Source organism: Periplaneta americana, chromosome 12, assembly GCF_040183065.1.
Source record: "Periplaneta americana isolate PAMFEO1 chromosome 12, P.americana_PAMFEO1_priV1, whole genome shotgun sequence".
Classification (NCBI taxonomy): domain Eukaryota; kingdom Metazoa; phylum Arthropoda; class Insecta; order Blattodea; family Blattidae; genus Periplaneta; species Periplaneta americana.
Window position 1 is genome coordinate 124,802,385 of NC_091128.1, and position 17,693 is coordinate 124,820,077.

Below are 17,693 nucleotides of genomic sequence, written 5' to 3' on the forward strand. Positions count from 1 at the left end.
TGCACAAGCCACTAGTAATATACAGTATATTAGCCAGTTTACAATGCCTTTTGACATTTTCTGACAGCCAAATATTAATTTACAGTCCCTGATAAATGTATCGCACTGCAAGATACCACTCCCCTCTCTCTCCTCATAGGTCTTCTCCTAATTGTCTTCTTTCCATATCTTCCAGAATGCACTTTTTCCATGTTGTCATAGGTCTTCCTCTTTTTTTTCTTCTTGATGGGGTCCAATCATTTGTCAACCTTGCTAATCTTTCCGTATTCATTTGCATCATATGCCCGTACCATATTAGTTGTTTTGTGAAAATATCCTCTACAATATCATTCTTAACTTGCATTTTCTCTCTGATTATATCGCTTCTAATTTTATCTCTTCTTGAAATGCCTGCTGATCGTCTCCAATAATCCATTTCTAAGGCCAAAAATTTATTTTTGAATGCGTTTTGCAATTGCCAAGTTTCTGCCCCATATAAAGTTGTACTTCTCGCAATTTATTTATAAATTTTATGTTTAGTATCAATTGTGATTTTATTATCCCATAACACTTGATTAAGAGTGAATATTGCATATTTTCCTTTCTTTCATTTCTACATGATTTCTTCTATTGTAACACCTAAATATTTGTATTTATTACTATATTTAATAACAACTTTATTTTCAATTATCAGATTTTGTTTCTTTCCCCCAATAACCATATAATGAGATTTTTCAAAATTAAATTTCAATCCAGATTTTTCATATTATTCAATGGGTTTTCTGCTCCTGTATTCAATATCATCATAGTCTTCTACTAGTATAATTTGATCATCAGCAAATTGTAGAGTATATATATATATTTTTGTCACCAACCAAAACACCCATATGCAGAAGGAAAAGTTGCATTTGGAATGATGACGAAATGGAGAAATGGTCACGGAATGATGTACATGCCCAATATGGGAAAAAACGGGAGAACACCAAGAAAACCCCCAACTGCGACCTTGTCCGCTACAATGAAAAATTCCAGACCTGACCAGGACTCAAACCCGGGCCGTCTGTGTGACAGACCAGAGGTCTGACCACTCAGCCACGTCAGGGGATAGTGTTTACAGATACTACATGTCCCGTCCTATGAGCACCTCTATACTCCTGAGACCAGAGAGTAACATTAATAATGCAAAATAATCCACAATATTTGCTTTTATAAAGAGCGTAGAGTGATTCTGAACCATCCAACCCCAGAAAGACACCTTAATATTGAAATATATTCTTTTGTTTCCTGACTATGCTAGTATATAATATTATTATTCTGTGATGTAACGCACACAAAGAAAGTTTGCATTCCCTTGTCTGTGACTAAACACGCTTCGGTCATAAACAAAGTTTTTGTAATTATTATTGGAAGATTCGATTTCACTTGTTCCTAAGCTATATTTTATTACATTTCTTTCTGTAGAGTTCTTCGTGTTCTTTTTATGCTTTCCCCTTGTACAGTCTGCAATAAAAATTAGCTTTTTTTTTAAGAGCCACACCTAGTACTGTACAAGCGCAAAAGCATAACAAGAGTCTTTGAAATTAAAACTGAGGCATAAAGTTCTGCAAATAATATTTTTGTATAATATACTGTACAACTTAACACAACACGAAAATGTTTTTAATGATTGAATAATTTCAATCGACCTCCAATACAGAACCGTAACAAAAATTAACATAAAATAAGTTTAAAAAGGCTTCGAATTTATTTTCGAATAAAACTATTAGGAAAAGCTATAAATCACGTATTGTAGACCACCATTCATAATCGCTGTTCTTCTTCTGTAATTCATGAGTAGACTACAAACCTGTTTCAGTTTCCATCAATCCATTGCTTACAAAGATTTTAAATATTTATTTTATCTCGAGACTTATAGTAATTAAAACATGGTTACATTTCTGTTAAACTGTCCTTTGGCATGGTTTTCATGTGATTTATCTTTAATAATGTCACAAGAGGTCTGAGATTTATTATAAATATTTCTAATAAAATAAAAATGCATATAATATATCCCTAAAATTCGCTCAAAAAGTGTTAATAATTGTATATTATGAATACTTACAGTACCTATTCAGACATTATGAAGTTGAAATAGATGAAAATCGATTACTGCAATAAAAAAATTGGATTTTATTCAGTAATGCCAATTGAGAAAAGAGAAATACAGGTGTAACAATGTTAATTGCATGTATTGCGCTTTTCTCTTGTTATTATAACAGAAACACAGTTTCATTATCTGCTGAAATCATAATATTTTAATTTAATATTGTATAATATAATAATTAAAAATAACTTAATTAATACATTAATTAAATGAACAATTGTTGAAAACGCAGTTATCAAAACTGAATGAAGGAGTGACATTTTTTATAGATACAATGGACATGGAATTAGAAGATGAAGATGTGGAAGTAGGATTTCGCACTTTATTTAGTACTTCGTTATGATGTTTTTGGTTAATCTGTAGAAAAGGCTTAAGTGCAGATGCATTGACATGTCTCGTGAATTTGATTAGTTGGTTCAGGTTTTTATTGTATTTGACTTTGAGTTTTGAATTTTTAGTTCAATTTCATTACCTGATACAACACCAAAACGTTTAATGAACTGTAAATGCATTCTGCCAGTTTTGAGTAAAATATGGCATCTGTGTGTTTGTCTACTGTAATATTGCAATTACAACTCATAAACTAAGCATTTATGGACATAATTTACGTGATATATTTTTCTAATTTAGATCTCACCATGGCATGGCGCGTCTTCAGGTTGCGGATAGAGGAGACGGCCTCCAGATATGGAGGGTAGCTGTGAATATATTGAATAAGCAGTCGCGGACAGCCGATGAGGGGTGGTCCTCCAGCTTGAGGATTGGGCGAAGGGCTAACATCCCTTCACCGTAAAAAATAACTTGTTACGAAACCTCAAAATAAGCCTCGCATTGGGGTTAGTTGGGAGGCCGGAGGGAAAAAAACCTTTGGGGAGGCTGAGACGTAGATGGGAAGATAATATTAAAATGGATTTGAGGGAGGTGGAATATGATTATAGAGACTGGATTAATCTTGCTCAGGATAGGGACCAATGGCAGGCTTATGTGAGGGCGGCAATGAACCTCCGGGTTCCTTAAAAGCCAGTAAGTAAGTAAGTAAGTACGTACGTAAGTAAGTAAGTAACTCATACTCAAAATGTGTGCAAGTATTTCTGAATCATTCTGTATAACCGAAATTCTTCAGTGTTTGAACAATGTACTAAGGCATTTCATTATCTGATCTACCTAGGTAATATAATTGAAGACTTCGGGGGTAAATAATGATAACCCACATATACAAATTGCATACATTTTAATTTTTACTGCAAACACAAGAGGATTGCCATATTTTCAAGCAGCATAAACCAATCATTGTTAACATAGTTAGATAATTATTTAACCCAATCAAAGATAATATATAATAAAATAAGTAGGCTATATATAAATTTCAATCATAAGACACATCTGTTTGCAAATGTTTATTTGCTATATGAATTTTGAATATATTAACGTTTTCGCCTTATTGGGCATCATCAGATATAATAAAATATGTAATCTGAATCTTGATCAAATTGAGCAAATAACAAATGAGCAATGTATTATACATGGTGTTGGATCTTCATGAGCTTTATGTATAAAATCATGAATAAAATTGGAGAATAATTAATGTGATGCAAACTTTTAAAATTGAATTGAAATTGATTGTGTATACATATAACTCATGTTACAGTATAAATACAAATTAATCAATTAGAAGTATTGGACATGACGAAGGGTTTGCGGACCCACGTTCATATGAACTTTTTGTTATGTTTTGGTATCAGGAACACGCTCCCACATTTAGGAACACATATCTAGATACACCCTGTATTTTTAAAATATGAACTTTTTGTTATGTTTTGGTATCAGGAACACGCTCCCACATTTAGGAACACATATCTAGATACACCCTGTATTTTTAAAATATGAACTTACTAACCATGTTGTATGTACTGGTTAATCAAATATTTGAGGTTGAGTAAGTGCCATGGAAGAATTCTGGGGAATGAAAATTCGTCTATTGTGAAATGTAACGTCCTGTATTGCAGTATATATTTGGACATGACGTTATATTAACGAGATTCAAATGTTTATCGTTTATCCAGTTATCTTAATGCAGAATTGCAATTTTAATATTCTTCCTATAACTCATCTACAGAAGATCTAACATTGAAAAGCCACATCCGTTTCCTTTCAAAGTTTCCTTTAAAACGCCTTCCACATAGTGTTGTCTTTATCTTATTTCTGCTTTATATGCGATTGTGATAATCAAGCTAAGCAGAATATTACGAAGTAAGAGAGTAAGTAGCCTGAAAGGTATGCTTTGAGAACAGGGGAAATAAGTGCCAAATATGAACTATTAGTTAAAAAGACACAATTTTTCTTCCGCCACTTCATATTAAATTAGACTTAAGGTCTGTTCATATATCTTACATGACACGTAGCGTTTCATGTAGGACAATTACATCCTTTTTTATACTGGTTGAGTGGAAGAGAAGGTCTTGTAGTCTTTAGTCTACAAAAAATTATGGTTTATTTAACAACGCTCGCAACTGCAGAGGTTATATCAGCGTCGCCGGTGTGTCGGAATTGTCCCGCAGGAGTTCTTTTACATGCCAGTAAATCTACTGACATGAGTCTGTCGCATTTAAGCACATTTAAATGCCATCGACCTGGGCCGGGATCGAACCTGTAACCTCGAGCATACAATGCCAGCGCTATATCAACTACGCTACCGAGGCAGACAAATAACAGTACAAACAATTGAAATAAACATATAAACAAATAATTTAAATTATTTTAGGAAAATTCTACCTTTATCATTAGAATACATTGTCAATAGTCTCCGAAATCTAGTTTTGAATTATAAATAGAACGTCAACTAGATGCAAGTGTTTCCTGACAGTACCTGTGCCACGCACCAAACATGACGTCACACCAACATAGTCTATGAAGAACTAACTTTATCTTCGTATGCCCTGGGACAGAATACGGTCTCTATTCATCAGGACATTGCTGTCATAGAAAAGCGATACAGAGGAAGGTTGACACTTAGCATACATACATACATACATACATACATACATACATACATACATACATACATAAGTGTTCTGCCCATGGGCAGGTGTTTCACTGCAAAATCAGCTTTCTCAAATCTTTCCTATTTTCTGCCTTCCTCTTAATCTCCGCATATGATTCATATATCTTAATGTCGTCTATCACCTGATATCTTCTTTTGCCCTGAACTCTTCTCTCATTCTCATTCCTTCCAGTGCATCCTTCAAAAGGCAGTTTCTTCTCAGTCAGTGACCCAGCCAATTCCTTTTTCTCTTTCTGATCAGTTTCAGCATCATTCTTTCTTCATCCACTCTTTCCAACACAGCTTCATTTCTTATTCTGTCTGTCCATTTCACACGCTCCATTCTTCTCCACATCCACATTTCAAATGCTTCTAGACGCTTCTCTTCACTTCGACGTAATGTCTATGTTTCTACTCCATACAATGCAACACTCCATACAAAGCACTTCATTAGTCTCTTCCTTAGTTCTTTTTCCAGAGATCCACAGATGCTCCTTTTATATTAGAGGCTTCCTTTGCCATTGCTATCCTTCTTTTGACAACAGCTCATGTTACTGCTTATAGTACACCCCAAGTATTTGAAGCTGTTCACTTGCTTTACTGCCTCATTTAGAATTCGCAAGTTTACCTTCTTTATTTTTCTTTGGATAACCACACTCAGTTTGTTAGCCGAATATTTTTGACAGCTAATTAAGAACGTTGCTGATGTGTGGAATAGCCTAACACTAAGAAAAATCTTCACCCTGGCTTTTTTCACCACAAACACAATTCCGCCGTGAGCGAGATTGGTATACGGGTGAGCGGTCGTCGTAAGAGAGCTGTTTGCCAACTGAGCTATCAAGCAGACTGAGAACGAGACAGACTTCAAGTCTCCGTGATAGAAACGGTCGGAAGTAGAAGAAAGTGTAAATAGTCTCAGATTTAGGCTACGTTTAGAATATTATGACAGTGTTCTTTAGTATAAAATATCTTCTTACTTCACATCGCTGTAGGAATCTAGCATATATTTTATTATTGTATATAAACATCGATGAAAATAGTTCACATCAAGTCAATATTATCGAATATTGCAATGAAAGGAGTTATGTCCTTCTTACATTGAACAATTATTTGGCTGCCAATAAATCCACGTCTGTCTGTGACGTAAGTTTGCATACTTTCGTATATTCAGGGCGCACGGTGGCTCAGTGATAGTGCAGTGACCTTTAACAGCTGAGGTCTGCGGATCGAGGCTCTGTTACTTCCAAGTAGCGAGGTTTGCCAACCTTGCAACGGACACAACCGTAGAAACATCGTTTTAATGTTACCTATTCCAACCCAGAATACTCCTAGCACGTCATCTGACAGTTCTGATACTTCGGTAATGCAAGGAAGAAATGATTCGATCTTATAGAGTCTGTGTGATGTATCTTGTCTCACCGTGAAAAGAGAGAGAAAGGAGATATGTCTTACTTCGTCTGTATTGTTATGGCGATTGAGGAGTGGAGCGATGCCGTCCATCCATCCAGTGGCGGAAGGGACCAGTTGATACATTCTGTAGCGCAAAATAAAATTACAAAATATCTCTCTTCGTACTGTGTAGTTCCGTCACTGAGCTTGTCTTTCAAGAAATTATAATAGGTAGAAAAGCGCAAAATATGCATATTTTGTGTGTTCGTTCCATGGATGCTTATTCACTACAGAAACTGCTTAGTGATTCGATTCCTAGTGTGCATGAGAGGGCGTGGTATCTTTCACAGGCACCTTCGCACAATTTACACACGCACTCTGCACTGGTCTCATGGTAGCCTATCGTTTTGCAGATCTTGAAATGAAAACCATGCACTGCGAAGCGTGTGGTGGTGTGTCTGAGTTCTTCCACTCCTCGGACAGCATGGCCTCTGTTGTATAGAAGTTGCTCCATATTTGTGACCTCTTCGTTCGGAGTTCCTGTAGGAGATTCTCGCACTGGGCAGTGGACGGGAGCAGTATCTTTCAAGAAATTGAGTTCCGGTAGCCTGTACAATGACAAGGTTTTGAAAGGAATCCTGAAAATTTACAACCCTCCTATAATCTCCACCCTCATTTGAAGGGACTTGGTTTTATTGCTACTGAGACAAGACAAACCTTACCAGGTATAGAAACAATCATTTTACTTAGGTAAGATTTTATATTTCAAGAAAGCCCTTTACCAGTATTACGTAAGGAGTTTGTGTAAGGCGAATAAGATACTTTCAATTGCCATTCCTTATTTAGGCTTGGATTGTGTTTTCGAGGGCTAGTCCCTGCACTTAAGCTCGTTTTAACCCACTGTGCGCCCTATACAGGATGGATGGTAGCCTCTACACCAAAATTTAAGAGGTGTTTCTACTCGTACATGTTAAATATAACAAAACTTTTATTACCCTTTCCTTCGATGAAGCACCGTTAAATAGAAAAAAAAAATAGTGTTTGCCCAATGTTTGCAGCGCTCTATTGCGGTAATAGCCCGAAAGAAATGGCACATTGCTATACAAGCAGAGGTAAAAATAATCTGAACAGTTAATGTCTTGAATCTTTTTTGAAAACTAAACCGATTAGCCATCACTTTAAATTGAATAATAGCGAAAATCGTTAAAATAAATCTTTCAACGCAGCGCACGTCGCGTGTTACCGATAGAGTACAGCAGAGGGGGAGGGGAAGGTAAGGAGTGCAGGCCGCTCTTGTTTAGAGTTATTGTAATAGCTGTGATGATGCCAAATGCTTCATAGAAACATAATGATTTTCTCTAAAACGGTGAATGTTAGAGAAAAAATTTATTTAGATTTTTCAAATCTCTCCTTATGATGTATTACCAGTTTCATTTTGGTGTAGAAGTTACCATCCACCTTGTATATGCATGCGATGATCGTCCAAGTCAGACAGGTGGTCCGAGTGTCATCCGTGAATCCGATGTTGACAGATGGACCATTCTACCTCAGCCCTGTCAGAACCAGGTCCCACCCTCAGACGTGTAGCATGATCAGACCCAGGGCCAGGAGCCCCAAGCCCATAAATTCTATACCAGCATCAGATACCGGTGGGTACTACCACAGTCTAGTATATACAGACACGAAGCTCAATACGTAGTAAATATGTATCCATAGATAGTTGCTAACCACTAAGATCGCTACTATCACCTCATTACAGATAATGCGAAATAGCACTGGCACAGTCTATTGTTCCTAGCACCCTCACAACTTAAGCTTTGTGACTGTATATACTAGACTGTGGTACTACTCCAAATCTTCACCCCAGCATATTTTTAACTATTCCAACGAAATGAGAGAAAGATTGAGTGTTGGTGAAATTATAGAAGGAAACGGAAGTATCCCGAGATAATTTTTGCAACGTCTACTTTATTAACCATAAATTCGACTGCCCGGGGATCGAACGCCTGGATGGAAGATCAGAATGATAACTCTTGAGCCATAAACCCGAGTCACACGGGGATAGTTTACAGGAGTCAAGTGCTTGAAGCCCCTAAACTTGATGCTATATTTGTGATCACACGGAGACATTAAACTTTAAACCTTGCTTGAAAAAAAGCGTGCGCTGAATGTTGTATTCGTAGTGGTGTTTGAATTCTTGTATTCTGTTGATAGTTAATAAAAATCAATAGTGAACTGGCATTTTTAGTTTGGTGAAACTGAAGATGCCACCAGCACATATTCAAGCATGTGTGCAGCTAATTGGCGCCTTGTTATTGTATGAATTACAAAATATTCTTGAAAAAAAGGAAAAGAGAACATGGGTTAAGAAATGGATTCGTAGAAGAATTATGCACGGTGCATCTAATACCTTGTTGAAAGAATTAGCTGAAGAAGTCCTGCAGAATACAGCTAACATCTCAGAATGAGTCCTGTTTTAAGGGTTTTTAACTTTTTTCGAACCACTTTTACGTCTATGTTTTCGAAACCTTGTTCCATGAGTTCACTGACTAGTTTCTGGAATAATAATTCCCGCTTGATTTTATTGAGGTATTCTTTGTAACGTATATTCCATACAAGTTCATACTTCTCATACACTTCCAAAAACTTTATGATATCGTTTGAATTCCACTTAGGGGCGCTCATTATTAATAATTATTAATTTACTTCGACAATAGGCCTAAAACTACAAACTTTCTACTTGCCAAGTTGCTACAAGTTCGCATTCACACGCGGGAAGTGGTGGAGTCAAGTTGGTCACGTGACGGGAAAGTGGACACAAAAGTTGACGGGTCGTCAACTCAAATTCTGCTTGACCGCCAAGTCACAACTTGACTGTCTCGACCATATCACATGGGGAAAGTTGAAGGAAAGTCGACTTGCTCCAAGCACTTGATTCCTGTAAACTATCCCCGTGTGAATTAGCCTATAGACACGGTTAATTCCTTATTTAGCATTCATATTTAACTACAAAGGCTATTTGAAGATTATTACGTAAACAATGTGACAATAATGGCGCAATAGTCTGCTCCATTAGTGACTAAGACTTTTTCATCGTATTATTATTGTTAGGCTATTATTAAGAAGGCTGAGGAGGAAGAAGGGTAACAAGAAGTGGCTCATACATGATTCTTCATGCAATAACACTGGGCGCCATGAAAGGAAAAGATGGAAAGACAACATTGGCCTTTTTGTCAGTAACCGCAGATGAAGGTTAAACAGTCGATTTTGCGTACGAAAAGAAAAGAAACTCAATACGTGCGGGCTTTGAAGTGAGTCAGAACGCGGAGACGTTTCTAATTTCCGATTATGCATATCTGATTCTACCACAGAGCGTCATTCCTAGCCACCGGACCGGATGAGATAGCTAATTGGTCGGCTAGAATAACATCCTCTGCAGCAGTGGAGTCCATGCTTTACCTGCTACCAGCCTTCCTCTTCCTCCAGAGCAGTGAAGTCCAGCCGGTACATCATCTCAGCTTTAAAAATAGTTGTTACGCTTAGTTAAGAAGAACTGTGACTTTTACTGATCTCAAGATCTGGATGTTTAAACAACGGTCACGTCTTGAGTGAAGTCAATGACTCCCAGCTCTAACTCTATCAGCTGATAACTTCCATTCCAGGAACCTTCACTTGTAGCCGGGGATTTTATTTGAAGTAATACGTTACGTCATTTTTTCGTCTTTTCCCACCTCTAAATTCTTTAAATTCCTTTAGTGAGACCAATACGGTTTTCACCTTTGCCATTTGAAATCAGCGGCAAATCTCACTATTAATGTCTATTAGTGATGTCGTGGGGGTCATATGGCGTATGGGAACCTAGAATTTTTTAATGAATCGTATGGGAAAGAGATACGGAGAAAAAGAGATACGTAGATAGATTACACAGGCATGGAGCAAATTCCACAGTCTAAATTTTATTCTTCAAAACAGATCTCTTAGCCGAAAGCTAAAATTCGAAATAATATTATTGTATGGAAGCTAGACTTGGGCTTGTACGCAAAGACAGATGGAAAGACTGAGAATATATCAGCGAAAAATGGAAAGACAAGTTTTGAACGTCAAAATAATCGACAGGATACCAAATGCGGAACTAAAACGAAGATCCAAGATGAAAGACGTGGGAAACCAGGCAAAAGTGCTAAAGTGGAAATGGGGAGGTCATGCTGCTAGACTGCAACAGGATAGATGGGCTTACGCTACAACAGTGTGGGACGTCCGGACTGGGAAAAGGAGGAGAGGCCGTCCCAAATGTAGATGGGCGGATGACTTCCAGTCAGCAGCTGGAACAGACTCGACAAGGATCGCCAGGGACAGAGTGCAGTGGAAAACTCTAGGGAGAGAGATAGCAAGGTGCAGTGCAATGTAGTGAAGGGCTTCAGAGACAAAGTGGCAAGATAGTGTGACGGAAATGTAGACTACGAGGCAAACACGCACACCGAAAACTAAAGTCACCAATATTACATATATTACGATGTACCGAAGTACATATGATATTTCAGTGCAGCAATCATTTGTTCACCATCTTACCAAGTTGAGTCCGGATTTCCTATGGATGAAATTAAAGAAATATATATATATATATATATATATATATATATATATCGACTTAGGAAATTTCAATAACTTTGTAAATAGCTTTAAATTATTCATTAGACAGAAACTAAACAGTTTGAGAATAATATTCTAGAAATTTACAAAAATACTTTTCACACAATAAAAATATTTTAAAGGGAAAAAGTGCTGAAAATGAGACAAAGTCACCCCGGTTGACGGTACCGAGGTTATGACAGCACGGCGATCTACCTCCACCTCCCCCCCCCCCAGCACCTTAGTACAGTCTGAAGAGGATATCTTTACCTACTATTATTATTAACTCTGAATTCTAACTCTCAGCAATTGTAATGAGTCACAATCATAAATAATAAAAATAATAATAATAATAATAATAATAATAATAATAATAATAATAATAATAATATTTATTTATTCTGGCGAAGTTAAGGCCATCAGGCCTTCTCTTCTACTTACAAGCAAACTTTCTCATGAGGGCAGATAAAGAAGTTAATTTTTTTCTTCCACCATGTTATAATGTCAAAACAAGTACTTATACAAATTTTGGCCATTCGAGCTAAATTACGAGGGCCCCCAGGAAGTAAGATTCGGTTCCAATCCTGAGGAAGATTAAGCCAGTCCCTAGCATCATAACCCATCTCCCTCAAATCCGTTTTAATATTATACTCCCATCTACGTCTCGGCCTCCCCAAAGGTCTTTTTCACTCAGGTCTTCCAAATAATGCTAATGCATTTTTGGATTCGCCCACAAAATGTCTATAGGTACTGGAAAGTACAAACAGGTATAATTGGTCCAGGATATTTAGTCCGTGATTAAAAAGTTCAGTACGTAGAGATGTCCAAAGTTAAAATTTCCATTAAGAGAAAAGGCCCAAAGTGTAAAAGCGCTGAGGATTAAGTGAGATTTAATGAGAAAAAGAACACACAAGAATGTTTCCAAGGTGACACAGTCAAGTTAAGGAACTCAAGAATGCATTAATCAATAATATGTTAAATGAGAATACATTGTTTTCGTTGATATGGTAATGTCAAATATCTGTTTTAAATTCAGTTAGAATAGTAAAATTTCCTCCTGTTCAATGTTGTGGTAACTCTCGGGATTATATCAACTCATTTTTACACATGGGTACTTTACATTCATCGGTAATCTATTTTAGTAAATCTCAACATTTTCAACATCACTTTCTTGAAAGTGGGCATTTTCGGTATTGGAGCATAGATAATTGGACGCTTCGAAGTCGCCTACTATCCAGACGGTACTTCGTAGATCCGAACTTTATGCAACTCACCAATTGGGTAAGTAATTGGACATTTTCATTATATCACCTTCTGACTATATGGGCATTACCACAATATGAATATTTTTGTACTTTTGACATTTCAGTACTGGACCACATCTCTCATAATCGACCTTCTACATGTAACAGAAAATTACAGTTTTCGAGAATAAGAACAGAGATGACGAATAATAATAATAATAATAATAATAATAATAATAATAATAATAATAATAATAATAATAATGATTGCTTATATTTTGTGAAAGTGTGAGAAAAGAAAATGATTCTCCGGATCCTCTCCTGAGGAAGGTGAGAGAATTTCCGATACTGTCCAAGTGTTCATACAAGTCATATTTGTCGAGAATAACAGGAAATAATAATAAACTTAAGGACAGTAAAAGTAATAATCTCTTATCTTCCTTTAGCATCATCATATTATGATGTTACATGACGTAAGAGTAAGTGAAGTTAAGCAATATGAAGTAATGTCATGTGATTAATAGAGCCCGCGTAAATATTCCGTTGCTTGAAATGCTTGCGCGTTGCGAGTATAGCTTGTCTGGGAGGAGTGGTGGAAGATTCAATTCAGGTAACATGAAATATAAACAGTACGGACAGGGATATATAAGTAGCTAATTACAGTAAAGTACAAATATTAACAAGATATGTGAAACAAATTTATAATCTACAGTGAACAAATCATTTTACATTGTAATAATCATTAGATATGTAAAACTGAAGATGTAACAAATTACAATATTATGTAAATACCTATCTGGTAAATAAATAAATAAATAAATAAATAAATAAATAAATAAATAAATAAATAAATAAATAAATAAATAAATAAATAAATAAATAAATAAATAAATAAATAAATAAATAAATAAATAAATAAATAAGTACGTAAGTAGATAGATAGATTTATTTTATTTTTTTTTTATTTTATTGGGTTATTTTACGACGCTGTGTCAACATCTAGGTTATTTAGCATCTGAATGAAATGAAGGTGATAATGCCGGTGAAATGAGTCCGGGGTCCAGCACCGAAAGTTACCCAGCATTTGCTCGTATAGGATTGAGAGAAAACCCCGGAAAAAACCTCAACCAGGTAACTTGCCCCGATCGGGATTCGAACCCGGGCCACCTGGTTTCGCGGCCAGACGAGATAGATAGGTATGCTTTATTAAGTTTGGCTTGTGTCTACAGACAATCAAACTAAGTCAAGAAACAATCAACACATTCTTAAGCATACCATGAAAATGACTTATTCTATAATATGGATGATAGTAAAATGTTTTTTTTTTTTAATACAATCTTAAAATGTCTCATATCCAAACGTTTAACGTCATTATCCAACATGTTATAAAACTTTATACTTTGTTTCATAAATGAAGAATTTGTTTTTTCAAGTCTAATCAATGGTAACTGAATATCATTACAATATCTGGTAGCGTGCTCGTGATAGTCTTTACGTAAAGGAAGCTGAGTTCAATTTCTTTTAACATACAACAAACATGCATAAATATACAAAGATGGAAGTGTCATAATTTGAAATCTAATAAACAATGGTTTGCAATGTGCTACATCATTACTGCCAGACAAAATTCTAACAGCCTTCTTTTGCACTAGAAAAATGTCATTAATACGTGAACAATTTCCCCAGAGTCTAATACCATAATTCAAGTGGCAATGGAATAAGGCATAATATATTTTAAATAGCATGTCTTGTGCAGTTACAGGTTTGATTCTTCGAAACAGATACAATGTCTGAGATAATTTATTGGATAATTCATCAATATGTTTATTCCAATTTATAATAATAATAATAATAATAATAATAATAATAATAATAATAATAATAATAATAATAATAATAATAATTTATTTAATCTGACAGGATTAAGGCCATAAGGCCTTCTCTTCCATCCTACCAGATAGCACATATAAATACAAAAAAGAAATACAAACACTGATGAAAATGATACAAATTAAGTTAAAGCCCTATAGAGGGTCAACAGAGTCAAAAGTACATTATAGTGCTCTCATCGAGCTAATACAACAAAAAGAAAGAAAACAGAGATAGCAATGATGATATTGATAACTGACAATAATAATAATAATAATAATAGTAGTAGTAATAATAATAATAAATACATTACATATTAATTTTCAATTTTACAACAGCATAGTTACAATATTTACTATATGTCATGGGTTAAGGTGAAGTTGCGCAACCTGACATGTGTTCAACAAGCAATTCCACGAACTAGAATGTGATTTTTTAATTTAAATTTGAATTTTGATATTGTCCGACAGTCTCTGACGTGGTCAGGGAGAGAATTCCAGAGGCGTGGAATAGATATGCTGAAAGATGATGAGTAGAAGGATGTTCTGTGCAGAGGAATAGAGAAAAGGTACATGATCCGTGTTCGAGGTAGTGCAATGGAAACAAAACGAGAAACTAGGTAAGATTAAATAAATTAAATAAATAAATAAATAAATAAATAAATAAATAAATAAATAAATAAATAAATTCACACCTTTGGAGTAACGGTTAGCGAGTCTGGCCGCGAAACCGAGTGGCCCGCGTTCGATTCCCGGTCGGGACAAGTTACCTGGTTGAGGTTTTTTCCGGGGTTTCCCCTCAACCCAAAATGAGCAAATGCTGGGTAACTTTCGGTACTGGACCCCGGACTCATCTCACCAGCATTATCACCTTCATCTCATTCAGACTCTAAATAACCTAAGATGTTGATAAAGCGTCGTAAAATAACCTACTAAATAACAACATAAATAAATAAATAAATAAATAAACAAAAGTAAGTAAGTAAGTATAGTGAAGTAAGTAAAGTAAAGTAAAGTAAAGTAAAGTAAAGTAAGTAAAGTAAAGTAAAGTAAATAAATAAATAAAAATAAATAAGTAAATAAGTGAATAAATAAGTAAATAAATAAATAAGTAAATAAGTAAATAAATAAATAAGTTAATAAATAAGTAAATAAATAAATAAATAAATAAAATTTGTCAGTATAACTTAACTTACGATAACCTAACCTATGTGCTTACTTTATTAGTACATACTTTAAAACAAAGAAGAAAGTGATAATTTTACTTGGTAACCAAATAAAATGCAGAGTTATCTTTTTTTTAATTAAGGAAATACCCATGAAGGTACGGCAATTTCACAACTAACCTTTGTTTGAATCTAGTAGAAACAATTAAACAATTTAGTGAGCATACTACAAAATGCAGGTTTATAAAAATTAATACTAAGGGGCAAGTGAGTCACACTGTATAGGCTATTCCATATGAAATCGATCAGTAAAAAACGTCGCATTTTTTAATACTCTAATTTTTTCCCTATTTATACAAGGTGCTGAGGACAGTGCAATTTTAAAAAATATACTATCGAAAGTCAAACAGTTTTCGTACTATTGAGCGACAAATTTAGCGTATTTTATAAAAACAAGCCTCTTTCAGTGCTCAGAACTCTGGAACCATTTACTGCAGAGCATTGAACGAGAGCTCATTTTGAAGCTGACATTTGGTAGGTTATGTTAAGAAGTAATTCTTATTTTTATTGCATACAGAGAGACAGATAATCTGACCTTACTTACTTTTAGGCTTTTTGCCCATTTGAAAAAATGTAAAAACTATTGAGAAAAAACCTTGCATTATTAAGAGGGATTCGGCATTGTTTGCTTAGTGGCTCGGTAATAAGTTTCGAGGGTATTAAATAAATTATTTTCACACGCCTGGACTTGAACGGCGCAGTACTGCACGCATTGGCCGAGAGCTGAAGATACACGAGCGTTGGGCGTCATTTTACTCCTGTGTTTATGAAAACTTGTGATAAAGCTAGCCCAGCTATGCGCTACTAGACGAAACATCACATGTTTTTCTACTGGCCTTGCTTGCCTAGGCTAGCTCCCGCCTCATAGTCAGCTGGTTACTTCACGCACGTACTATTTATTTTCTTTATTTGATATTTTCAATACTTTCTTATCAACGGTGCATCGGTAAAAAATATGTGTTTATTTATACTTTCAATGCGGAATCTAACCATATATTTTAAAAATATTTTTTCGTGGTCAAAGGCGTCTTAATGAAGAAAAATCTAAACTTCTCCATTTCCATAAAAAGTAAGAAAAACTGTTTACATGTTAATAAAAACTTTAATTTCTCAGCATCAAAATAAACCATGATTTTGATCATTGGGTGAAAGGGTTTCGGAGCCACAATAGTTTAAAGTTGCTAATTTTATGAAAATACGATAAATTTAAATATTTTTAATTTTAACACTATGAAGTTCTGATGCCTCAAACTTTGCACAAAGCATTGTATCACAGTTGTCAACGGACAGAAAAAGTTTCATTATATTTAAAAATTGCAAGGTCAATTTTCTCTATATTTCGGTCGATTTGAGATGGAATAGCCCGTATATACATGCATGCGTGTTCATAATATGTGCGTCCGTTTCGTCTGCAATATTCGCCGGGCTGATCGCGTAACACCATCCCTCGAAATGTTGTCCTGGCTCCGTCTTTCCCTTCTCTTTCACATATTGCATTTCTCCACTCCTGTCTATCTTGCGTCTCGTTTTCAAAATTTATCCACCCATCATAACCTAGACACAAGATCACAACACTCCTCAATATTATCCATTCCCTCCCACCGAACATCCTCATATTCATCTTCTTTCACTGTGGCTGTTCCTCGACTTTGGTATTCCCTACCGAGTAATGTCAGGGACTGTCAGACATCAAACCAATTTAAGAATAGGCTAACGAGATATTTTTCTAACAATTCTTGTTAACAATAATAGCTGTTTCAAGTTTCTCAATGTTTAATTGTTATATATTATATCACATACCTATAAATATCTGAATTATCTCATTATTATTATTACTATTATTATTATTACTATTATTATTACTATTATTATTATTACTATTATTATTACTATTATTATTATTATTATTATCATTATTATTATTATTATTATTATTATTATTATTATTATTATTATTATTATTATTATTATAACTATTTCTTACCAATGTTTATTATTGCCACATTAACATTAGTTATCCAATTTTCATTATTTACTTTCAAGTTGTTTTATGATCTAGATATTAATGTAATAACTATGTAAGCAATTGTATTTAATTAGAATTAGAGTCTGGCTGGGCGGAAGAGAAGGCCTACTGGCCTTAGCTCTGCCAGGTTAAATAAATAAATAAATTAT